Source organism: Archocentrus centrarchus, chromosome 1 (assembly GCF_007364275.1).
Source record: "Archocentrus centrarchus isolate MPI-CPG fArcCen1 chromosome 1, fArcCen1, whole genome shotgun sequence".
In the NCBI taxonomy this organism is placed as follows: Eukaryota; Metazoa; Chordata; class Actinopteri; order Cichliformes; family Cichlidae; genus Archocentrus; species Archocentrus centrarchus.
The window spans coordinates 40,592,934-40,620,774 of NC_044346.1; positions in this window are offsets into that span (position 1 = coordinate 40,592,934).

Below are 27,841 nucleotides of genomic sequence, written 5' to 3' on the forward strand. Positions count from 1 at the left end.
CTCCAGACTGGAACAGAGTCCAGCCCTTCTCCAGGAGACTGGTTCCAGAGCCCAGGCCATGCGTTGAGGTGAGCCCAACTATGTCTAGCTGGTATCTCTCAACCTCACGCACTAGCTCAGGCTCCTTCCCCACCAGAGAGGTGACATTCCATGTCCCAACAGCCAGTTTCGATAGCCGGGGATCGGTCCGCCAGGGCCTCCGCCCTCGGCCACCGCCCAACACACATTGCACCCGACCCCTACGACCCCTACGAGTGATAAAAATGATTACTAAAATACAGTGCACAATAGTAAATTAAGATGAATCTAGCCCCAATACACACACCAACGCACGCACACAGTCAGCACTACCACCCCACATCACTGTCCAAACCACACAGAGTTCAGTTCAATGATAGCCCTGGCATAAAAGCTGTTCCTCGGTCTGTTTGTTCTGGCCTTCATTGTCCTGAAACGTCTGCCTGATGGCAGTAGCTGAAACAAGGAGTGTCCAGGGTGTGAGGGGTCCTGGAGGATGTTCTGTGCCCTCCTCTGGCAGCGGGCATTGAACAGTTCCTGGAGGGAGGGCAGGGGACAGCCTATGATCTTTTGAGCCGTGTTGATGATTCGCTGGAGTGTTTTCCTGTCTGCTGCTGTGCAGCTGTTGAACCACACGCACAGACAGTAGGTCAGGATGCTCTCTACACAGCAACGGTAGAAGGACACCAGCAGATTCTGGGTCAGATAGTTGCTCCTAAGAACCCTCAGGAAATGCAGTCTCTGTTGGGCCTTCCTGTAAATGCTGGTCGTATTGATACTCCAGGTCAAATCATCCTGCAGATGTACTCCCAGGAACCTAAAATCTGAAACCAGCTCCACTTCATCCCCCTCGATGAACAGAGGTTGAATGACATGTGTTGTCCTCCTAAAGTCTACTACCATCTCCTTTGTCTTAGTGGTGTTCAGGATCAAGTTATTCTCACTGCACCACCTTGACAGCCGCTGCACCTCGTCCCGGTATGCTGACTCATCCCCGCCTGATATGAGCCCCACCACAGTGGTGTCATCCGCAAACTTAATGATGCAGTTACTGGCATGTATGGAGGTGCAGTCATGTGTGTAGAGGGTGAAGAGTAGGGGACTCAGCACACAGCCCTGTGGAGAGCCGGTGCTGAGGCTGATGGCTGAAGAGAGGTGGGGACCTACTCTTACCCTCTGGGAACGGTCTGTCAGGAAGTCCTTGATCCAAAGACAGGTGGAGCGTGGTATCCCCAGATCTGACAGTTTAGTCACCAGTCTGCCAGGAAGGATGGTGTTAAACGCCGAGCTGAAGTCCACAAAGAGCAGCCGAGCGTAGTTCCCCCCCTGCTCCAGGTGAGAGAAGGCAGAGTGGAGGACACTCAAGCTCCGGTGCAGGACCCTCTGGCTCGGAGCGCTCAGGCTGAATGGGGAACCCTCTGGCTTGGAAAGAGAACTAAACATAATCCGAGAAAATAACTGAAATAGCACCAAAAGAATACAAAACACTGGGCCACCGGCCCAGGACCATGACACACTTAAGTGTAGAAAAAAGTACTTGTGTGAATGGATGCAACACATGACAATGCTCAGTGGCTAGTGTATTTAAATGCAGACCACAGCAACTTCCCCGAACTAGATCCAGTAATCATGACATGATCCACACCTAGTGGCTACAGAAGCTAACTACACTCCATGAGTGCCTGACAGCACAAATGAACTGTCTGCTAATGAATGAGACACACCCAGAATAGCTGGTTAAAATTTTTAATTCGTTATTTTTTCTGTAATTAATTAATCGAAATTAACGCGTTAAAGTCCCACCCCTAGAAATAACATGAAGAGGGAACAGGAATTTGGACTTGTCAGAATGCAGGAAGACAGGCACGCTGAGGGAAACTAAACTACACAGACACATAAATGAACTTAACAGGAAAATATACAAGAAACCAGGCAAATCAAGAACTCGTGGAATAATTAAATAACAAGAACAAAACTTAGATAACTAAACTAAGAAGGCATGAGGACAGAAATAAATCATAACTAAGAACATGACCCAGTAAACTAAAACAAAACCTGAAAATGTAACTAATGGATGGTAAATCCAGGAAATCTCTGAAAGTATACAAAGGTATACAGTACGTAAAACTCCAAATTGCAAAACAACAATAAACAGAGAATCAACAAGCAGCGACTTACAAAATAGAAACTAAAGCCCAATGCAGAAAACACTCAGTCAGAGATGCAGGATCATGACCAAAGAAAAAAAAATCTACAAAATATATTTTAAGTTGTGTATTCAAGAGAAAAATCCAATGCAACTCTAATACTCAAAACCCTCCAGGAAACTAAACTATTCACTATGAATGTATTTATTCATAACTCACTCAGACATTTAAATTGAGCTAAGTTGAGACAAAATGAATAAGGATTTAAATGAGATTGAAGGGCCTTTCAGACATTTTTGTGGGAAATGAGAAATCATCATAATAAAACTTCCTATTTTGTCATTTTCATATTTTTTTAATCTTTAGTATGCCTGGTGTGCCTTTGAGGTGATCCTGTCCTGTGACAGGCAGTGATGGTGCTGTTTTCAGCCGAACCTCAGCTGACACTGCGAGATGCTCAGAGCTCACAGTTGCCAGCTGAGATTTAACTGGATAACAACTCTTTTCTGTAACATCATGTTCTTCTGAATTTTAACTTTTATTTACACAATTAATGCAGACTGATGGGTTTTTACCTCTTTTTTTTTTAAAAAACAAAAACTAATTGCATCAGAAATGATACATCAGTGAGTCTGTTGATCAAGAAATGGTAGTAATCAGAGTGGAGATATCAGCAGAGTGACTGGATCATCTATGCAGGTGATTGTGAGGAAATGCATGATATCACAGTTGCCTGCAGAGATTAGCAAGTCAACCTGAAGAGCTGGAAAGACACATTCTTGTTTGGATAGGTACAAGGTTGTAGGTCCTTTTTTAAGCGATCCACGGAGATCTGAAAATGTGACGTGGAGGACAGCATGCCACTGATTGGCCAGGGAGTGTTGTCACTAGTGGAGTCATGAGAGCGACTCCTTCACCAGAATCAGGCGTGCCATTTTTAAAACCCGACAGCAAGAAAATGGAGACACACAAAGCACAGGTTGAATGCAGGACTGACAGTTTGCAGCAGTAGTTTTGCAACACGAGAGCGAGGTTCCTGTTCCGGAGCACAGTGTTTTGCTGTCTGTTAGCTGTTATATCTGTATAACTCGATTTATCTGAATAATAACATATTTTAGTGTAATCTTCACCTACTTTAAATAGCATACTCTTTGCTGAATCACCTGTATTCACATTACTCACTTTATTTGTTTTTAGAAATTCGCTAGCTTAGCTCAGCTAGTAGCTTAGCCCTTAGCCGACTCACTACCAGCATGGCTTCTTCTCCTGTCTCTCCTGCACTTTCCTGCTCTGGGTGTCACATGTTTAGTTACTCCTCGGCCTCCTTTAGCAGTAACGGTACTTGTAATAAATGTAGTCTGTTTGTAGCTCTGGAGGCCAGGCTTTCTGAACTGGAGACTCGGCTCCGCACCCTGGAAAATCCTACATCTAGCCAGGCCCCTGTAGCGGGTGCGGACCATGGTAGCTTAGCCGCCGTTAGCTCCCCCCCAGCAGATCCCGAGCAGCAGGGAAAACAGGCCAGCTGGGTGACGGTGAGGAGGAAGCGTAGTCCTAAGCAGAAGCCCCGGGTACACCACCAACCTGTTCACGTCTCTAACCGTTTTTCTCCACTCGGCGACACACCCGCCGAGGAACAAACTCTGGTTATTGGCGACTCTGTTTTGAGAAATGTGAAGCTAGAGACACCGGCGACCATAGTCAAATGTCTTCCAGGGGCCAGAGCAGGCGACATTCATGGAAACTTGAAACTGCTGGCTAAGGCTAATCGTAGATTTGGTAAGATCGTTATTCACGTCGGCAGTAATGACACCCGGTTACGCCAATCGGCGGTCACTAAAATTAATATTGACTCGGTGTGTAACTTTGCTAAAATGATGTCGGACTCTGTAGTTTTCTCTGGGCCCCTCCCCAATCAGACCAGGAGCGACATGTTTAGCCGCATGTTCTCCTTGAATCGCTGGCTGTCTGAGTGGTGTCCAAAAAATGACGTGGGCTTCATAGATAATTGGCAAAGTTTCTGGGGAAAACCTGGTCTTGTTAGGAGAGACGGCATCCATCCCACTTTGGATGGAGCAGCTCTCATTTCTAGAAATCTGGCCAAATTTATTAACCCTCCTAAAAACTGACTACCCAGGGTTGAGACCAGGAAGCAGAGTTGCAGTCTTACACGCCTCTCTGCAGCTTCTCTCCTCCTGCCATCCCCCCAAAACCCCATCCCCATAGAGTCGGTGCCTGCTCCCAGACCACCAAAAACCAAAGCTAAAATCAGCAAAAAGCTATTTAAGCATAAAAATTCAAAAACAATAAATAATACAGCTTCATCAACTGCACCAAAAAATAAAACAATTAAATGTGGATTGTTAAACATTAGGTCTCTCTCTTCCAAGTCCCTATTAGTAAATGATTTAATAATTGATCAACGTATTGATTTATTCTGCCTTACAGAAACCTGGTTACAGCAGGATGAATATGTTAGTTTAAATGAATCAACACCCCCAAGTCACAGTAACTGTCAGAATGCTCGAAGCACAGGTCGAGGAGGAGGATTAGCTGCAATCTTCAATTCCAGCTTATTAATTAATCAAAGACCCAGACAAAGTTTTCATTCTTTTGAAAGCCTGACTCTTAGTCTTGTCCATCCTAATTGGGAAAATCAAAAAGCTGTTTTATTTGTTATTATCTATCGTCCACCTGGTCCCTACTCAGAGTTTCTGTCTGATTTCTCAGACTTTTTATCTGATTTAGTGCTCAGTTCAGATAAAATAATTATAGTGGGTGATTTTAACATCCATGTAGATGCTGAGAATGACAGCCTCAACACTGCATTTAATCTATTGTTAGATTCAATTGGCTTCTCTCAAAATGTAAAGGAGCCCACCCACCACTTTAATCATACTCTGGATCTTGTCCTAACATATGGCATAGAAACTGAAGACTTAACAGTATTCCCTGAAAGCCCCCTCCTGTCTGATCATTTCTTAGTAACATTTACATTTACTTTAATGGATTACACAGCAGTGGGGAATAAGTTTTATTACAGTAGAAGTCTTTCAGAAAGTGCTGTAACTAAGTTTAAGGATCTAATTCCTTCATTATTATGCTCTTCAGTGCCAACACAGTGCAGAGCAGCTACATAAACTCTGCTCCCAGTGAGGTTGATTATCTCGTCAATAGTTTTACATCCTCACTGCATATAACTTTGGATACTGTGGCTCCTCTGAAAAGGAAAGCTTCAAATCAGAAGTGCCTGACTCCGTGGTATAATTCACAAACGCACAGCTTAAAAGGCTTTTTGACTAGTCAAAATTACAGTTCTAGATATCTCTAATTTAGTTTTGCCTAGTCATTATTTGCTTTCAAGATATCTAGAATTTAATTTGCAATAGTCAAAATTATATATTATGGCAGGCCGTTTTAACATAAAATTCGATTCACTATGGCAGGCCGTTTTAACATAAAATCCGATTCACCACACTTACATGCCAGATATCTGAAATTGATTTATGACTAGACGTATTAGTAAATTGAGATATCTCTAATTATGTTTTGACTAGACAAAATACCTATCTGAGATATCACTAATTACATTCTGACTAGTCGAAATGACGGCAGATTTACCATTCATTTGTATGGCGGCTTCAATTCAAGATATCCAGTGAATTACTGACTATCTGAAACTCACATTTCAGATATCTACAATTAAATTCTGACTAGTCATAAAGTTAATTCAAGATATCTTGTTTTTTATTCTGATTAGTCATAATTCTAATTAAAGATATCTTAAATAACACCATATTTCAAGATATCTTAAATGTATTTTTAGATAGGCGATAAATAGTTTTGACTAGTGCAAATTAAATTCTAGATATCTTGAAACCAAATAATGACTAGGCAAAACGAAATTAGAGATATCTAGAACTTTAATTTTGACTAGTCAAAATTCCTTTTAAGATATCTCAAAATGAATTACAGATATCTTGAATTAGACGGCTTTTCTATTCAAGATATCTTAAACTAACATTCTGACTAGTCAGAATGACGTTTGAGATATCTTGAATAGAAAAGCTGTTTTGGCGGAATGTTTATAAGACAGTTTGTTGAAACGGCCATAAAATCAGAGATTCTGTGCAGATTTCTGAAGCAGTCTTTAAGTACACGATTCTCGCTCTCTCCGCATATCCCATACTGAAGAGCTCTTTCTATATTGTTGCATTTTATTACAATTTTGTCCATAACAGCCAGCGCCATTGCAGCCACCTGAAATTCTACACAGGCAATTGTTTGGACAGCTCAGTACAGCACAAGGGGGCCTTCACGCAATCGTTAAATTCAGATATCTAAAAAGTAATTTTGAATAGTCATAATTACGTTTGAGATATCTTAAATTGTAATTACGGATCTGTGACCCGTGAAATGACGAATCCGGAATTTTGACTCGTCAAAATGTAATTGAAGATATCTTGAATTATTATTCTTACTAGTCAGAATGTAATTGCAGATATCTTAAATTACCATTCTGGATAGTCAAAATGTAGTTTTGTCTAGTCAAAATGCAGTTTTAGATATCTGAAATGTAATTACGGATAATCAGACAAACAGATTTTATGTTAAAATGGCCTGTCATATATATATCACCTATCTAAAAATACATTGAAGATATCTTAAATTAGAATTATGACTAATCAGAATAAAAAACAAGATATCTCAATTCAATTCAATTCAATTCAATTTTATTTATATAGCGCCAAATCACAACAAACTGTCGCCTCAAGGCGCTTTGTATTGTGGGTAAAGACCCTACAATAATACATAGAAAACCCAACAGTCAAAACGACCCCCTATGAGCAAGCACTTGGACAGTGGAAAGGAAAAACTCCCTTTTAACAGGAAGAAACCTCCAGCAGAACCAGGCTCAGGGAGGGGCAGTCATCTGCCGCGACCGGTTGGGCTGAGGGGAGAGAAAGACATGCTGTGGAAGAGAGCCAGAGATTAATATCAATTAATGATTAAATGCAGAGTGGAGTATAAACAAAGTAAATAAGGTGAATGAGAAACAGTGCATTATGTGAACCCCCCAGCAGACTAGGCCTATAGCAGCATAACTAAGGGATGGTTCAGGGTCACCTGATCCAGCCCTAACTATAAGCTTTATCATAAAGGAAAGTTTTAAGCCTAATCTTAAAAATAGAGAGGGTGTCTGTCTCCCGAATCCAAGCTGGAAGCTGGTTCCACAGAAGAGGCGCCTGAAAGCTGAAGGCTCTGCCTCCCATTCTACTCTTAAGTATCCTAGGAACCACAAGTAAGCCAGCAGTCTGAGAGCAAAGTGCTCTGTTGGGGTGATATGGTACTATGAGGTCTTTAAGATAAGATGGTGCCTGATTATTCAAGACCTTGTAGGTGAGGAGAAGAATTTTAAATTCTATTCTAGATTTAACAGGGAGCCAATGAAGAGAAGCCAATATGGGAGAAATATGCTCTCTCTTTCTAGTCCCTGTCAGTACTCTAGCTGCAGCATTTTGGATCAGCTGAAGGCTTTTCAGGAAGCTTTTAGGACAGCCTGATAATAATGAATTACAATAATCCAGCCTAGAAGTAATAAATGCATGAATGAGCTTTTCAGCATCACTCTGAGAAAGGATGTTTCTAATTTTAGAAATATTGCGCAAATGCAAAAAAGCGGTCCTACATATTTGTTTAATATGTGCATTGAAGGACATATCCTGGTCAAAAATGACTCCAAGGTTTCTCACAGTGTTACTGGAGGCCAAAGTAATGCCATCCAGAGTAAGTATCTGGTTAGACACCATGTTTCTAAGATTTGTGGGGCCGAGAACAAGAATTTCAGTTTTATCTGAATTTAGAAGCAGGAAATTAGAGGTCATCCAGGCCTTAATGTCTTTAAGACATTCCTGCAGTTTAATTAATTGATGTGTGTCATCTGGCTTCATTGATAGGTAAAGCTGAGTATCATCTGCATAACAATGAAAATTGATGCAGTGCTTTCTAATAATACTGCCTAAGGGAAGCATGTATAATGTAAATAAAATTGGTCCTAGCACAGAACCCTGTGGAACTCCATAATTAACCTTAGTGTGTGAAGAAGACTCCCCATTTACATGAACAAATTGGAGTCTATGAGATAAATATGATTCAAACCACTGCAGTGCAGTACCTTTAATACCTATAGCAAGCTCTAATCTCTGTAATAAAATGTTATGGTCAACAGTATCAAAAGCTGCACTGAGGTCCAACAGGACAAGAACAGAGATGAGTCCACTGTCAGAGGCTCTAAGAAGATCATTTGTAACCTTCACTAATGCTGTTTCTGTACTGTGATGAATTCTGAAACCTGACTGAAACTCTTCAAATAAACCGTTCCTCTGGAGATGATCAGTTACCTGTTTTACAACTACTCTTTCAAGAATCTTTGAGAGAAAAGGAAGGTTGGAGATTGGCCTATAATTAGCTAAGACAGCTGGGTCAAGTGATGGCTTTTTAAGTAGAGGTTTAATTACAGCCACCTTGAAGGTCTGTGGTACATAGCCAACTAATAAAGACTGATTGATCATTTTTAAGATTGAAGCATCAATAATTGGAAAGACTTCTTTGAACAGTCTAGTAGGAATGGGATCTAACAAACATGTTGCTGGTTTGGAGGAAGTAACTATTGAAGTTAACTCTGAAAGATCAACTGGAGCAAAAGAGTCTAAACAAATACCAGCAGTGCTGAAAGCAGCCGAACATGAAGAATAATCTTTGAGATGGTTATGAATAATTATTTCTCTAATGTCTAAAATTTTATTTGTAAAGAAATCCATGAAGTCACTACTAGTTAACGTGAAAGGAATACTCGGCTCTACAGAGCTCTGACTCTTTGTCAGCCTGGCTACAGTGCTGAAAAGAAACCTGGGGTTGTTCTTATTTTCTTCAATTAATGATGAATAGTAAGATGTCCTAGCTTTACGGAGGGCTTTTTTATAGAGCAACAAACTCTTTTTCCAGGCTAAATGAGCATCTTCTAATTTAGTGAGACGCCATTCCCTCTCCAGCTGTCGGGTTATCTGCTTTAAGCTGTGCGTTTGTGAATTATACCACAGAGTCAGGCACTTCTGATTTGAAGCTTTCCTTTTCAGAGGAGCCACAGTATCCAAAGTCATACGCAGTGAGGATGTAAAACTATTGACGAGATAATCGACCTCACTGGGAGCAGAGTTTAGGTAGCTGCTCTGCACTGTGTTGGCACTGAAGAGCATAACAATGAAGGAATTAGATCCTTAAACTTAGTTACAGCACTTTCACAAAGACTTCTACTGTAATAAAACTTATTCCCCACTGCTGTGTAATCCATTAAAGTAAATGTAAATGTTACTAAGAAATGATCAGACAGGAGGGGGCTTTCAGGGAATACTGTTAAGTCTTCAGTTTCTATGCCATATGTCAGGACAAGATCCAGAGTATGATTAAAGTGGTGGGTGGGCTCCTTTACATTTTGAGAGAAGCCAATTGAATCTAACAATAGATTAAATGCAGTGTTGAGGCTGTCATTCTCAGCATCTACATGGATGTTAAAATCACCCACTATAATTATTTTATCTGAACTGAGCACTAAATCAGATAAAAAGTCTGAGAAATCAGACAGAAACTGAGTAGGGACCAGGTGGACGATAGATAATAACAAATAAAACAGGTTTTTTATTTTCCCAATTAGGATGGACAAGACTAAGAGTCAGGCTTTCAAAAGAATGAAAACTTTGTCTGGGTCTTTGATTAATTAATAAGGTGGAATTGAAGATTGCAGCTAATCCTCCTCCTCGACCTGTGCTTCGAGCATTCTGACAGTTACTGTGATTTGGGGGTGTTGATTCATTTAAACTAACATATTCATCCTGCTGTAACCAGGTTTCTGTAAGGCAGAATAAATCAATATGTTGATCAATTATTAAATCATTTACTAATAGGGACTTGGAAGAGAGAGACCTAATGTTTAACAATCCACATTTAATTGTTTTATTTTTTGGTGCAGTTGATGAAGCTGTATTATTTATTGTTTTTGAATTTTTATGCTTAAATAGTTTTTTGCTGATTTTAGCTTTGGTTTTTGGTGGTCTGGGAGCAGGCACCGACTCTATGGGGATGGGGTTTTGGGGGGATGGCAGGAGGAGAGAAGCGGCAGAGAGGCGTGTAAGACTGCAACTCTGCTTCCTGGTCTCAACCCTGGGTAGTCAGTTTTTAGGAGGGTTAATAAATTTGGCCAGATTTCTAGAAATGAGAGCTGCTCCATCCAAAGTGGGATGGATGCCGTCTCTCCTAACAAGACCAGGTTTTCCCCAGAAACTTTGCCAATTATCTATGAAGCCCACGTCATTTTTTGGACACCACTCAGACAGCCAGCGATTCAAGGAGAACATGCGGCTAAACATGTCGCTCCTGGTCTGATTGGGGAGGGGCCCAGAGAAAACTACAGAGTCCGACATCGTTTTTGCAAAGTTACACACCGAGTCAATATTAACCCCTTAACTGGCAAGGGCCCGGTGACGGGCCGTTTGTAGTCTCTTTTATATGGCAGGCTAGACCCGCCCATTTTTATTGACACGTCATTCGGCCAATCATGTAACTGGCTGCACCAAATCACCTGACAAAGCTACGTGACGCCCTCTGAGTATTATTGGCTCTGGGAAACCCATTTCTTAACATGATTGGCCGAATGAGGTGTCAGTCAAAATGGGCGGGTCTAGCCTGCCATATAAATGCACTTCATTCGGCCCGCGGACCAGACGCAGCCGATTAATAGGCTATGAAATGGGTTGTTCAGAGCCAATAATAACCAGAGGGTGTTATGTAGTTGTTTCAGGTGATTTTATTTGCTGCCAGTTAAGGGGTTAATTTTAGTGACCTCCGATTGGCGTAACCGGGTGTCATTACTGCCGACGTGAATAACGATCTTACCAAATCTACGATTAGCCTTAGCCAGCAGTTTCAAATTTCCATGAATGTCGCCTGCTCTGGCCCCTGGAAGACATTTGACTATGGTCGCCGGTGTCTCTAGCTTCACGTTTCTCAAAACAGAGTCACCAATAACCAGAGTTTGTTCCTCGGCGGGTGTGTCGCCGAGTGGAGAAAAACGGTTAGAGACGTGAATAGGTTGGTGGTGTACCCGGGGCTTCTGCTTAGGACTACGCTTCCTCCTCACCGTCACCCAGCTGGCCTGTTTTCCCTGCTGCTCGGGATCTGCTGGGGGGGAGCTAACGGCGGCTAAGCTACCATGGTCCGCACCCGCTACAGGGGCCTGGCTAGATGTAGGATTTTCCAGGGTGCGGAGCCGAGTCTCCAGTTCAGAAAGCCTGGCCTCCAGAGCTACAAACAGACTACATTTATTACAAGTACCGTTACTGCTAAAGGAGGCCGAGGAGTAACTAAACATGTGACACCCAGAGCAGGAAAGTGCAGGAGAGACAGGAGAAGAAGCCATGCTGGTAGTGAGTCGGCTAAGGGCTAAGCTACTAGCTGAGCTAAGCTAGCGAATTTCTAAAAACAAATAAAGTGAGTAATGTGAATACAGGTGATTCAGCAAAGAGTATGCTATTTAATGTAGGTGAAGATTACACTAAAATATGTTATTATCCAGATAAATCGAGTTATACAGATATAACAGCTAACAGACAGCAAAACACTGTGCTCCGAAACAGGAACAGGAAGTGATACAATACCGCAGTGAGAGCCAACACCAAGTGACAGCCTTGGTCGAATTCACTTTACGACTAGTCAGAATTTAATTGTAGATATCAGAAATGTGAGTTTCAGATCGTCAGTAATTCATTGAAGATATCTTGAATTGAAGCCGCCATACAAATGAATGGTAAATCTGACGTAATTTCTACTAGCCAGAATGTAATTAGAGATATCTCAATTAGGTATTTTGTCTAGTCAAAATATAATTAGAGATATCTTAATTTACTAATACGCCTAGTCATAAATCAATTTCAGATATAAGATAAGATAAGATAAGATAAAATAGTGTTTATTCGTCACATGCAGTTATACACAGTACAATGCACAGTGAAATGTATTTTGTACCTGCAACATATATATACACACACATATAAATAAGAAGAATAAAAATAAAAATAAGTAATTCACACTATACACTATACTCTATATACTATACACTATACACACTTTTACGTGGAATATAATTTAATTTATATTATAATTTATATATATTATATAATTTAATTTATCTGGAATGTAAGTATGGTGAATCGGATTTTATGTTAAAACGGCCTGCCATGAGAGCCATCTGAAACGCACACACAGCATACATATTATAACCTATACTGCTGGGCGATCGCTGCTGAAGCACCGTTACCTGCCCCTACAAGCCGAACAGCTGGTTAACACAGAGCCTGAGGTGGCTGATCAAGGGAACTTTGAATTTTTCATATAGAACAAACGGTCGCGTTATTACAGTAAATCAAACTGTTTTTGAAAGCTGAGAAACTGCACTTCACAACCAACATAGGGTATTACTATGGTTTTATTACGATAATTGTTGCCGTAATTCCGCGAACTGCACCACTTTTGAAGTACACTGAGCCAATTACCCATGTTCCGGGGTATAGGGTTATACTTAATGATAACTATGGGGCTATTATTGTAGCAAAACCTCTGTTTGTGTAAATTAATCTATGTGTGTGCATGGCAATCTGTCCGTAACTGGATCCACATGTGCACATCACAATCTGTATTTTGATCTGTGTGTCTGTAATCAGATTAGTAAATGTGCAAAGAATCTGCAGCGCAGATATTAATGTTTGAAAAGTCTTAAAGTTTTTCTCAAGGCACTGAAAACACACGTCAGGCCGCCCAGCTTTACAATCGACTCTTTTTACACACCTGACGTTTGCTACACTTCTGCCACCGCAGAATCTGTAATCGAGGGCTCTTTCACCCTCGGTCAGGCTCACAGGCGGGTTGCGTTCTGGTCTACTGGGACTTATTACTCGGTCTAACAGCTTCACATTAGCCTGCTGGTAGCGGTGGCTGTGCTGATGCAAGGCTGGTTCAAATGGATCTAGTGTTGTAGTACTCGAGATCGGTCTTGGTCTCGAGACCGCTTTTTGATGGTCTTGGTCTTGTCATGGATTCGGACATTGCGGACTCGGGATTTTATTTCAAGACCAGTCAAGATCACAGCTGTGGAAATATCACTAAATTGCCAGAATATTGTCCAATTTATTTGTTAACATCCTTGCATTTATTGGATGCAAAATGTACTGATTCAAATCCAACAAAGAATGCGCTCCTCTGCCTCTCAAAGGAGCGCACCTCGCAGACTCCGCCCCGGCTAGGTCGATGCTATTATCGCCGCTTGTGCCTGTATCATTTCACCGCAGTTAGCAATCTACCACAGACCACGGACAGTTTCATTCACAATGTGCACATTTGATCTCACTATAGTCATGTGTGCGCCTGATTTCGTGGGCTACAGAAATTAAAATGACAACCGGTATAAACCAAGAAGTAAGAGGGAAAATGAAGATCAAAGGAAAATTTCAGGCTTCCGATTCAACAAAAAAAATCCCAGCATGAAAGGTAAATACCAACCTTCATGTATTTTGATACACAAACTAAAAATTTAATGCAAGTTTTAGGGCTGCAATAATTCATGGAGTAACTCAATTCGATTATTAAAATTCCTCAACACAAATGCAAAGTGCGTACTTGTCGTCTTGCTCATAATCTGTCTGTGTTTACCTCTGTGCTGCACACAGATGCTGCAGTAGTTTGGTTTGCACTATAAAGTGTGTTCGCAGCACAAGAAAGGGGAGCGTGATCTCCCACACTCATATGTAAAGGAGCAGTTCAGAAACCCCGTTCTTAAGCATTTCGCCAGTTCATTTAAACCAGCACCAGTGCTAGCACGAGCACCAGCACCTCGGTGGTGGAAAAGTAGCATTGGTGAGCTCAGGTGGAGTGAAAGGAGCTCTTGTTCCTGTAACCACCTTAAAACATTTACTGGGAAACAGCTGGAGGTCCTTCATCAACCACCTGATCAGCAACATAAAGAAAAGAGAACTTTGTAGCTGCTCCATCCACCCTGTGTGTTTCACACAGAGAAACATCAGCAGTACAGAAGTTAAAATATGCTGATGAATTGTTAAAATGAAAAATTATTTCTTATCCAATTACTTGATTAATTGGCAGAGTAATAAATAGAATATTTGATTACTAAAATAATTGATAGGTGCAGCCCTACTTGTATTCAGAAAGCCATAATCAAACATTTTCAGCACCAGTGCTGCTATGAAAGGCCTTCAAGAATAAAATAACTACAGTTCCCAGCAAGATGATGTCACTTCCTATTGTTGCATTAAAAACGTGATAGTTTATGCTCACAACATGGTGGCGGATATTCAAATGTAGGAAATGCTTTTAGCAACTGATCATTAAAAAATCTGGATATTATTTTTGTTGCGTATGCTTTTTATGTGATTTCTGCAAACATATTAGTGGAAGGAAATGGCACTCTGGGACACAGTAAATGCATGATATATAAATGTAACTTTTCTGGATTATATGCAAAAATTATCACTCTAAATCAGGCATTATTAGATCAATAGAGTTCTGCAAACGAAAATAGTCTCTGAACCTAACCTGACATGCACCTCGAGAAATGTAACTACATGTCCCCAAATACTGTGATTACCGCCTAGGCTTCAGAGGTGGTTTCCAGCAACATCAAAGGCCCCGTCACTCAGTTAACAAGCGGAAGCGGAGCGGCATTTAGCAGTTAGCATTAGCTTACTGATTAATATTAGCGTTAGCGCTTGGCTGAAAAATATTTCTTGCTAGAACCCTATAGTTACCATGGCTACCAATGACAGCAGATAAGTAAGTTGTTTCTCCGCCATTAGTACATTGAGCTAATGGTGGGTAGATCAATCCTAATATCGATAATATCAACACCAACTTTGGTATTGGTATTGATCAGTATAATGAGATCGATACTTTAGCTTCAGTTTCTCTCCTGTATGCAGTGCTGTGGTTTCATCAAAGATGCGAGCTGACTGTCTAAGTGTCGCACCTGTCACAGCACAGAGCAGGCACACTTTGCTCCTCCCCTCCCCACAGTGTTTTGTTATACTGTCACGTGATACATAACATATTTTACTTAGCAAAAAAATGAATTTGCTATAAAGCATTTAAAGCAAATTTAAATTTAAATTTAAATTTAAATTTGTACAGCTTGTTTATTTAAGACAAAAAAGTTTATATTTGTTCTTGAGTGATGATTTTGTACACTTCATTTACAAAAAAAAAAAAAAAAATTCAGACATCAATATATGGGGGAAATTGCTTTGTTAATGTTGTATTGTTTCAGAACAATAACTTTTATTTTGAAAAAGTATTTTCTACTTACCTATAAACTTTGCCCAATTCTATCCCAGGTTTTAACTAATTAAAAGGAAAAGAAAACCTCAAACCAGTTAAACTTCATGAAAATTCTTCATAATTATTAAAAAGTATCCGTATCGGTATCGGTATCAGTATCAGCAATACTGGCCCTGTATTTACTTGGCATAGATATCAAATCTTGAAGTATCATACACCACTACACTGAGCAGCACATACACGAGGAGTGACTGATAGTGATTCACCCTCATTCTGGCTCTGATTGGTTGTTTTTGATTAGGAGCGGTTCAGGGAGGAGGTGGAGGAGCTTGATTTTTTTTTTTTCACAGATTATCAGCCTCATACTGTCCTGACATGGTGACAGTTTTAAAAAATATGTAAAAAACAGATTTATAAAGTTACATACTGCAGCTTTAATCTGTGTAAGAGAGAAACTTGTGGCTTTAGTGCTTACTGTTGAGCTCTTGATGTGTTAACGTTATAGTGTTCAGAATTCCTATTTAGTTAAGGCAGAGGCACTCTTACACTGCAGCAATAGGATTAACTGAGTGTCCTTAAATGTGTAATGACTTAGAGGCTGCAAAGCTTGTCAATCATTCTAGTTACCTATAATAGAGAGTCTACAAGAGAACATGCTGGTGATTGGCTGAGTGCATGGGGGGTGGGAGTGTGGGCTGGGGCCCGCGTGCGAGAGAGGGAGAGAGACGGCTGATGAGCATTGCAGTAGTTCCTAGGAGCAGTTCTGTTGTTTTGGCGTTGGCTACGGCCTACAGTAGCCTGTGTTTGGTTCCAAATAAACAGCAAGTAAACTGGCACAAGCTTTCGCTGTGGTCTGTTTGAGGGACGCTACAACTGGTGTCAGAAGTAAACGGAAAGCTCGCCTTTGGATTTTTTTTTCCCTTTTCCCGCCTTTTTCTTACTGTGTGGGCTGCAGAGCTTGGTGGCTAGTAACAACAATGCTTCCAGTAGACTGCTCCAAGATTAAGCGGGAAACTGATACAGATGCACGCAGACATTCCAGCTCAGCTGGGGACTGGATGTTTGCAGAGCACAGAGAGCAGGTGAGGCAAATGACTGCCAATATGGCTAATGAAGCTGGCTTTTCATGCTCTAATCGCTCGGGTGTCCAACGTGCCGCCTGTGGGACAGCTGTTGGGAGTACTGAGAGTGACATGCATGCGCGTGGGAACCCCTTCTGCGCCTCTATGAAGACCCCTAGGTATGATGGCAAGGCCGACTGGGAAGCCTTTCATGCACAGTTTGAATTGTTGGCGCGGGCTGGGAGGTGGTCCACTGAAGAGAAAGCCCTCCAGTTAGCTATGTGCCTTACTGGTGATGCCCTGTCAAGCCTGTTGCTGTTGAGCCCAGAGGATAGGAGTGATTACGAGGCTCTGGTCGGGGCTTTGAAGAGGTTTGGTTCGTGCTCCACTCCAAGCTTGCTCCGCTCTGAACTGTGCAGCCGGTGACGGCGGCCAGGAGAGCAAATTCGAGACCTGGCTAATGATATCGAGGGACTGGTTCACCGGACCTATGCCCATATGCCCCCTGCCATTCAGTGCGAACTAGCCCGGGACCACTTCCTCCAAGCTCTGCAGCCGGACCACCTGCGAACCCAGACACTGTTGGCTCATCCCAGGTCTCTCCAAGAGGCCCTGGAACTAGCCATGGAGAGGGAGCTGTTGTGTGCTGGGAGCAATAATTCCCTAACCGAACTGGGAAGACCATCACCTGCGGGAACCACGAGCGGGATGGGGCCAGGCACTGCTAAACCTGCGTGGGCAGAGGAACTGACCCAGCTGGTGAGGGCTGTCACACTACAGAAAGAACAACGGTCGAGGAGGCGGCCTGGGGTCTGCTGGGGATGCGGACAGCCGGGCCACCTAGCCCGAGACTGCCCCCGCACCCCCAGGGACCAGGGAAATGGGGAAGGGTCCGCATAACCGGGACAATGCGGGACCCTGGAGCTGTGTCCCGGTCCTCCGTGCATGGAGGAACAGCTCAGTATGTGGACTACGGGCGACAATCCGCTGGGGCTAGCGATGGGCTGTCAGAGCAGCTTGTTTCATTAGGCCGGACTTGGGTTGGGAACTGCTGGTATGCCCCAGTTGAGGTTGATGGACTATGCTGCTCAGCCCTAGTGGACACAGGGTCTTCAGCGACCCTGGTGAGACCTGATGTTGTCAGAAATGGAACAACTGTCCTTCCTACTACAGTGAAGCTCCAGACAGTAACAGGGGAGCGGGCCCCCATGTTGGGGGAGGCATTGTTAACCCTGGGTGTTGGGAGGAAGTCAGTCCGCTGCTCGGTGTGGGTAGCAAACCTTGAGGACTGTATTCTGGGACTGGACATTCTTGGGGCACTGGACTGTGTTATTGATACCAATAGAGGAACGCTCTCCTTCCCGGACGGACACATTATCCAGATGTCACGGCGGCCACCTCAACCAGACTGCCCAGCAGCCCATACCATTACTGTGCTGACAGCCAAATCATCACCGGACGCGACCCCCAGCCTTGCCTTCCCCAGCGATCCAGCTGCTCCGACTTCACCTGTAGCCGACATTAATCTCTGCTCATTTTTCCCCCCTGCTAAACAACCTGATCAGGAAGTGAGAGTTTCAGTTGTGAGGGAGGTGTGGAGGAAGAACTGTGATAGACTGACTGCCAGTGAACAGGGCGCTCTATGGCAGCTTTTACTGGACTTTAAAGACTGCTTCTCCCTCTCAGAAGGTGATGTGGGCCGAACTGACCTCATTCAACATGACATCAACACTGGAGATGCACAACCCATTCGGATGAGGCCTAGACGCCTCCCCTTGGCTAGACAGGCTGCAGCAGACAAGGCCCTGCAAGAGATGCAACGGGCTGGGCTCATTGAACCATCCACCAGCTCTTGGGCCTCCCCAGTTGTTATGGTTCCGAAGAAGTCTAAGGATGATTGGCGGTTCTGCATAGATTTCCGACCACTGAATAAGGTGACTAAAAAAGACCCATATCCCCTTCCACGTATTGATGAAACCCTGGACACGGTGGCAGGATCTTCATGGTTCTCATCCTTGGACCTGCGCAGTGGACATTGGCAGGTACCCCTTGCCCTTGAGGCCAAACCAAAGACTGCGTTCATCACCAGTGGGGGCTTATGGCAGTTTAAAGTCCTTCCTTTTGGCCTCTGCAATGCCCCTGCCACATTTGAGAGACTCATGGACAAGGTGCTTACTGGTATCCCACGCAGAGAGTGTGTGGTGTACCTTGACGACATTCTTGTCCACAGTACCTCATTTCATGGTGCCCTGGGGGCCCTTAGGCAGGTTTTGGAGAGGGTAGCAGCAGCAGGGTTAAAACTCCACCCACAGAAATGCTGCTTCGTGCGTCGTGAAGTCACGTTCCTGGGCCACAAACTGGGAGCCGGGGGGGTTGGCACCATGGACGATAAGATCCAAGCTGTGAGGGACTGGCCCACCCCCAGATCCGTGCAGGACTTAAAGAGCTTCCTGGGCTTGGCATCCTACTATAGAAGGTTTGTGAGGGGCTTCTCCTGCATAGCCGCACCACTGTTCCGCCTGCTCCAAAAAGGTGTGGCTTTCCAGTGGACAGCGGAATGCCAGGCAGCTTTCACCTCACTGCAGAAAGCTCTGGTTGAGGCCCCGGTGCTTTCTCCCCCTGACCCCACGCTGCCTTTTGTCCTCGATACTGATGCCAGCAGTGTTGGATTAGGTGCTGTGCTGGCCCAGGTGACACCAGATGGAGAGAGAGTGGTTGCCTACCACAGCAGGATTTTCAGTAAGGCTGAACGCCGCTACTGCGTCACCAGGAGGGAGTTGCTTGTAGTGGTCTGCGCCATACGGCACTTTAAGTACTACCTCGGGGGCCTCAATTTCACCATCAGGACCGACCATGCTGCCTTGCAGTGGCTTATGTCTTTTAAAGAGCCAGAAGGACAGCTAGCACGCTGGATCGAGGAACTGCAGGCTTATGATTTCGAGGTGGTACACAGACCTGGGGGCCGCCACGGAAATGCAGATGCACTATCCCGCAGACCCTGTGACCCAGATGGATGCCACTACTGTGAGAGAAAGGAGGTTCAGGAGAGGGACCAATCGCAGCCTGACGTAAGGTGTGCAGTGGCAGGTTTGGGGGAACAGTCTTACAGTTGGGGGCTGGTTGCTGTGGATGCAGAAGAGTGGAAGCGCCAACAGGAGGAGGATGCTGACATCAGCCCGGTACTCCAGTGGGTTGAGGAGCAGAAAAAACCCCAGTGGGAGAAGATTGCCATGTTATCACGGGCCACAAAAGGACTCTGGTCCATGTTTGACGCTTTACGGCGGAACGATGGGATGCTGCAAAGGGGCTGGATAGAGCCGGCCACAGGAGAAACGAGGTGGCAATTGGTAGTGCCACGAACACTGCGGGGGACAGTGCTTCAGGCGATGCATGGGGACCCAGGGTCTGGCCACTTTGGGGTCACCAAGACGCTTCGCCGCCTCCAGCAGGGTTTCTATTGGGGCCAACATAGGCGTGATGTGGAGGACTACTGCCGCCGCTGCGACAGCTGTACAGCACGAAAAGGCCCAGTGGCCAGGTCTCATGCCCAACTCCAGCAGTTTCCGGCGGGATACCCCATGGAGAGGGTGGGAATTGATGTCCTGGGTCCTTTTCCCCGTACAGAGAGCGGAAACCGCTATGTCCTCACAGCCATGGACTACTTCACAAAGTGGCCAGAGGCATACAGCCTGCCTGACCAGGAAGCTGAGACCATTGTGGATGCACTGGTGGAGGGGATGTTTAGCAGGTTTGGGGCACCAGAAGCAATCCATACGGACCAGGGCAGGAACTTTGAGTCCCGTGTGTTTGCGGCCATGTGTGAGAAATTGGGCTCTCATAAGACCCGTACAACACCCCTCCATCCACAGAGTGATGGACTCGTTGAAAGATTTAACCGCACACTGGCTGAGCAGCTAGCGATAGTAACGGCTAAACACCAGCGTGACTGGGATGCTCACATTCCCCTGGTCCTCATGGCTTATCGCTCAGCAGCCCAAGACTCCACTTCTTGTTCCCCTGCCCTACTGATGTTGGGCAGGGAGATTCGGACTCCTGCAGATATGATGATGGGCAGACCCCCTGACACTGCTGGGGTCCCACCAGGACCCGAGTATGCAAGGAAGCTTCAGGATCGCATGGAGTCTGCACATGACTTTGCAAGGGGGAAACTGTTGAGTGCAGGGGCAAGGCAAAAGAGGAACTATGACATACACGCCAGGGGCCGACATTTCAATGTTAGAGAATTGGTCTGGGTGTATAGTCCCCAGAGGAAGAAGGGTAGGTGCCCCAAACTGGACAGTGATTGGATTGGGCCCTGTAAGATTCTGGAGCGCTTAGGGGAGGTGGTGTACAGGGTCCAATTACCCCCAAGGGGACGGAAGGTTGCCCTACACCGTGACAGACTGGCTCCCTATCAGGGCACAGCTACTTTCCTGGGGCAACTTAGTGGATCACAGGCAGACCCGGAGTCTACAGGTCCTCCCACCAACAATGTGGCCTCGCCTGATTCCCCTGTTTCAAACCCACATTCCGTGAGCCCTGTGTCTCCTGGGCCAGTGGCTCCCTCTGATGCAGCCCTGTTGCCTCGTTGCCTGGGCCCTTCTCCATCCCTGCCTGCTCCTTCCTCTGGATGCTCTCGCCCTAGGAGACTTCACAGGCTGCCTGGTCATCTGAGAGACTTTATCTGCCCCTCGTGGGCGAGGGACTTTGAGGGGCCGGGGTAGTGTAACAGACTGAGTTATAAGTTCTTGATGTGTTAACGTTATAGTGTTCAGAATTCCTATTTAGTTAAGGCAGAGGCACTCTTACACTGCAGCAATAGGATTAACTGAGTGTCCATAACCCCTTAACTGGCAAGGGCCCGGTGACGGGCCGTTTGTAGTCCCTTTTATATGGCAGGCTAGACCCTCCCATTTTTATTGACACGTCATTCGGCCAATCATGTAACTGGCTGCACCAAATCACCTGACAAAGCTACGTGACGCCCTCTGAGTATTATTGGCTCTGGGAAACCCATTTCTTAACATGATTGGCCGAATGAGGTGTCAGTCAAAATGGGCGGGTCTAGCCTGCCATATAAATGCACTTCATTCGGCCCGCGGACCAGACGCAGCCGATTAATAGGCTATGAAATGGGTTGTTCAGAGCCAATAATAACCAGAAGGCGTTATGTAGTTTTTGTCAGGTGATTTTTTTGCTGCCAGTTAAGGGGTTAAATGTGTAATGACTTAGAGGCTGCAAAGCTTGTCAATCATTCTAGTTACCTATAATAGAGAGTCTACAAGAGAACATGCTGGTGATTGGCTGAGTGCATGGGGGGTGGGAGTGTGGGCTGGGGCCCGCGTGCGAGAGAGGGAGAGAGACGGCTGATGAGCATTGCAGTAGTTCCTAGGAACAGTTCTGTTGTTTTGGCGTTGGCTACGGCCTACAGTAGCCTGTGTTTGGTTCCAAATAAACAGCAAGTAAACTGGCACAAGCTTTCGCTGTGGTCTGTTTGAGGGACGCTACACTATTATCGCCGCTTGTGCCTGTATCATTTCACCGCAGTTAGCAATCTACCACAGACCACGGACAGTTTCATTCACAATGTGCACATTTGATCTCACTATAGTCATGTGTGCGCCTGATTTCGTGGGCTACAGAAATTAAAATGACAACCGGTATAAACCAAGAAGTAAGAGGGAAAATGAAGATCAAAGGAAAATTTCAGGCTTCTGATTCAACAAAAAAAATCCCAGCATGAAAGGTAAATACCAACCTTCATGTATTTTGATACACAAACTAAAAATTTAATGCAAGTTTTAGGGCTGCAATAATTCATGGAGTAACTCAATTCGATTATTAAAATTCCTCAACACAAATGCAAAGTGCGTACTTGTCGTCTTGCTCATAATCTGTCTGTGTTTACCTCTGTGCTGCACACAGATGCTGCAGTAGTTTGGTTTGCACTATAAAGTGTGTTCGCAGCACAAGAAAGGGGAGCGTGATCTCCCACACTCATATGTAAAGGAGCAGTTCAGAAACCCCGTTCTTAAGCATTTCGCCAGTTCATTTAAACCAGCACCAGTGCTAGCACGAGCACCAGCACCTCGGTGGTGGAAAAGTAGCATTGGTGAGCTCAGGTGGAGTGAAAGGAGCTCTTGTTCCTGTAACCACCTTAAAACATTTACTGGGAAACAGCTGGAGGTCCTTCATCAACCACCTGATCAGCAACATGAAGAAAAGAGAACTTTGTAGCTGCTCCATCCACCCTGTGTGTTTCACACAGAGAAACATCAGCAGTACAGAAGTTAAAATATGCTGATGAATTGTTAAAATGAAAAATTATTTCTTATCCAATTACTTGATTAATTGGCAGAGTAATAAATAGAATATTTGATTACTAAAATAATTGATAGGTGCAGCCCTACTTGTATTCAGAAAGCCATAATCAAACATTTTCAGCACCAGTGCTGCTATGAAAGGCCTTCAAGAATAAAATAACTACAGTTCCCAGCAAGATGATGTCACTTCCTATTGTTGCATTAAAAACGTGATAGTTTATGCTCACAACATGGTGGCGGATATTCAAATGTAGGAAATGCTTTTAGCAACTGATCATTAAAAAATCTGGATATTATTTTTGTTGCGTATGCTTTTTATGTGATTTCTGCAAACATATTAGTGGAAGGAAATGGCACTCTGGGACACAGTAAATGCATGATATATAAATGTAACTTTTCTGGATTATATGCAAAAATTATCACTCTATTGATCTAATAATGCCTGATTTAGAGTTCTGCAAACGAAAATAGTCTCTGAACCTAACCTGACATGCACCTCGAGAAATGTAACTACATGTCCCCAAATACTGTGATTACCGCCTAGGCTTCAGAGGTGGTTTCCAGCAACATCAAAGGCCCCGTCACTCAGTTAACAAGCGGAAGCGGAGCGGCATTTAGCAGTTAGCATTAGCTTACTGATTAATATTAGCGTTAGTGCTTGGCTGAAAAATATTTCTTGCTAGAACCCTATAGTTACCATGGCTACCAATGACAGCAGATAAGTAAGTTGTTTCTCCGCCATTAGTACATTGAGCTAATGGTGGGTAGATCAATCCTAATATCGATAATATCAACACCAACTTTGGTATTGGTATTGATCAGTATAATGAGATCGATACTTTAGCTTCAGTTTCTCTCCTGTATGCAGTGCTGTGGTTTCATCAAAGATGCGAGCTGACTGTCTAAGTGTCGCACCTGTCACAGCACAGAGCAGGCACACTTTGCTCCTCCCCTCCCCACAGTGTTTTGTTATACTGTCACGTGATACATAACATATTTTACTTAGCAAAAAAATGAATTTGCTATAAAGCATTTAAAGCAAATTTAAATTTAAATTTAAATTTAAATTTGTACAGCTTGTTTATTTAAGACAAAAAAGTTTATATTTGTTCTTGAGTGATGATTTTGTACACTTCATTTACAAAAAAAAAAAAAAATTCAGACATCAATATATGGGGGAAATTGCTTTGTTAATGTTGTATTGTTTCAGAACAATAACTTTTATTTTGAAAAAGTATTTTCTACTTACCTATAAACTTTGCCCAATTCTATCCCAGGTTTTAACTAATTAAAAGGAAAAGAAAACCTCAAACCAGTTAAACTTCATGAAAATTCTTCATAATTATTAAAAAGTATCGGTATCGGTATCAGTATCAGCAATACTGGCCCTGTATTTACTTGGCATAGATATCAAATCTTGAAGTATCATACACCACTACACTGAGCAGCACATACACGAGGAGTGACTGATAGTGATTCACCCTCATTCTGGCTCTGATTGGTTGTTTTTGATTAGGAGCGGTTCAGGGAGGAGGTGGAGGAGCTTGATTTTTTTTTTTTCACAGATTATCAGCCTCATACTGTCCTGACATGGTGACAGTTTTAAAAAATATGTAAAAAACAGATTTATAAAGTTACATACTGCAGCTTTAATCTGTGTAAGAGAGAAACTTGTGGCTTTAGTGCTTACTGTTGAGCACTGTTTTGCCATTTTTACACATTTAGCTATGTGGTTTTGAAATGGCGCACAATTTTACAAAGATTGTTGTTGGTTTTAAAAACAACATAACTTTATGTATTGTTTATGAAAAGCAGAGAACAGTCAAGACTATTGTGATGAACTCTGAATAATTGTTTTACATTCTGTGATAAATGATGGAAGTCACCCAGGAGTATTAAATAACGATGGTTAAATTTATTTCAGTTTAATATCTAGGTGATTTTATGGGAATGTGGCTCTTTCAGATCAATTTGAGAAGTGATTTTGATCATGTTTCACATTTTATTGTGAAACATGATCCTCGGGCACTGGTCTTGGTCTTGTCTCATCTCGGTCTCGGGATACGTGGTCTTGACTACAACACTGACTTGGAGCTTTGTTGTTTTCCATAGACGCTCCACTTTCCGACAGGTACGTTTCAAAAAGCAAATACTATCATTCATCCAAGGGGAGGATTTGCTAAAAGTAGCCTTCATCATTTTAAAAGGAGCTACTCTATCTAAAATAGAGAGACACTGATGGTTAAAAGAGTCTACTAAAATATGTACATTATTTGAAGTAGAAACCTCCTCATGATTAAAAGCAGCTGTAAATTTATCTGCAGAAAGGTGACTAAAAATGCATGAACAAAACACATGGAACAGATAGACAATCAAAATCAAGAGACAAATAAAAAAGAACACAAACATGATCAGAAATAAAAATATCCTCAGAATAAAGAGAATCAGTATTTAAACCAAGAATAAAAACAAGATCTAAAACATGTCCGATTAAAAGATTCCATCAAGTTGATAAATTTTTCAGCATGTTTATCTGAAGTATCATCAATGTGAAAGTTAAAATCTCCAATATTAAGGAGTCTTGCTAGTTTCAGTGTGGAGGACAAAAAGTCACTAAATTCCTTCACGAAGGATGTGCATGGGCCAGGTGGATGGTAGATTAGAACACAGTAAAATTATCTCTTGGGCGCCCGGGTAGCTTAGTGGTGGATTAGGCGACCAAATATACATGCCGCATTGCGGTGTGGGCGGCACGGGTTTGAGTCCCGGCCTGTCGCCAGTTTGCCCGCATGTCTTCCCCTGTATCTTCCCTCCGTTTCCTGTCTCCCTCTACTATCATTGAAAGCCACTGTGGCCCACAATGCAAAAAAAAAAAAATTATCTCTTCCAACATTTAAGATCTGTGACTCAAAAGATGAAAAAGTTTCCAAGCTCACCCATCAGCACATAAAGTTACTCTTGAAAATTGCAGCCAGTCCTCCACCGCGTCCTGAAGAGCGAGGGGAGCTGAAGAATCTGTATTTAGCAGGACATAGTTCTATAAGCCAAAAGCAGGAAATCCAAATCTCTTGACAGAATATAGTAATTCAAAATGAAAGACTTATTTGAAACAGAGCGCACATTCATGAACACCAGCCATCCTGAGAGGAGTTGAAGCTGGGGTCCCTGCTGAAGACAGCTGGGGCAAAGAGTACAGGACTCATGAAGTTGATCCACTGTGCCTATAAAGTTCATTCACCACTGGAGAGGCTACCACAGCCGCAGGAGAGTGTGGAAAAACTTGGCAAAGTTCAAAGGTGGAAAAGAATCATAACTCCAGGCAACAGGAGACATCAGGCTAAACATAGATGAGGGTCGATATTTTCCAGCAATTCCCCGCTTCCAGAACAACTGCAGTCTCACCTGGAATCCGGCTCTACACCCCCTCTTCCTCTGCCTATGTCCACCGAAGTTCTGGCAGTGCTGACTGACACCGGCCGCTTTGGTTGGCGGGGTAAATTGAGGCGAATAAGAGGCTGCACCACCAAGACGCCAAAAGGGAGCATTATAGTTCCCTATATAAGTGTGGATGTTCAGCAGAGCCTGTTGATCATACACCCAATGGGCTGCAAGGCTATCGTAGACCGGAAAGCATAACATCAAAATAAAAACAAAAGCAACAGCTGATCGACCCGCGGCAACAGCAAGGCCAAACACAGGCGCCATCATGGAAGCTGTCTCTATTGGGGGGATTGATGTGGAGATCGTGAGGACCTACAAGTACCTCGGTCTGCAGCTGGATGACAAACTGGACTGGTCGGTGTGCACAAACACACTGAAGAGGAAGGGGCAGAGCTGGCTTTATTTATTGAGGAGATTGGGGTCCTCCAACATCTGCAGAAAACTCTTGCAGATGTTCTACCAATCTGTAGTTGTCAGCATCCTCTTTTATGTGGTGGTGTACTGTGGAGGCAGCATCAGGAAGAGAGACATGTTGAGGCAGGATAAGTTGGTCAGGTGGCCTCTGTCAGTGGTTGGAGTGGAGCTGGACTGTGACTACAGTGGGAGAGAGAAGGACACTGGACAAACTGCTGTCTATGGGTTAGACAGGCACCCATTACACACCAGTATAATGAAACTGAGGAGTATGTTCAGTGGAAGGCTGCTCTCACAGAACTGCTCAACTGACAGATTTAGGAAACCATTTGTTCCAAGAGCCATCAGACTTTTTAACATTTCACTTGGAGGATATTGACATGCAATCATCATTACATATGTTGATAATTTGCACTCTGTAAATCAGACACTTTACTATTGTATGCATAGGTGTAGGAACCGGGGGGTGACGTGCCCCCCCCCAATATTGGAGACAGGCGCATTTGTCCCACCCAAAAATTACAGCACGGAGAAACATTTTTAATTCGCATGCTTTTATTTTGAAGGCGCAACATAGCGTCATGTCACTGCGCTCTCCCCGCCCCCCTCTGAATGGCTCCGAGTGTTTGGGAGCCGGAGATAGCGGCAGGAGTCAGAAACTCTTTGAATGAGGTAAAACAGTCTTTCGGGAATGTTACCATGAATATGGCTGTTTGTCAGTTTACTTTCATACATAGGATAAAGTTTACTTACTGGACAAGAAGTCAGTTTGAATGAATTTCAAATGAGAGGTGGAAAAATCATTTTGGCTCTTCTGCTTAGGACAATGTTTTTTAACCTTTTGTTTGGCTAAATGCAGGGCTGTAAAGAGGCACACAGCTTGTCTATTAAATGTGAGAAGTATCACTTTTATTTATTTCTTTTGGTTATTATTAATTTTATTGATATTTATTTTGATTTATTAGATTAGAGTTTTAAACTGAATAGCATATTTTAATAGCTGTTTTTTTTATCTTAAGGCTGATATTAAAAAGTGAATAATTTG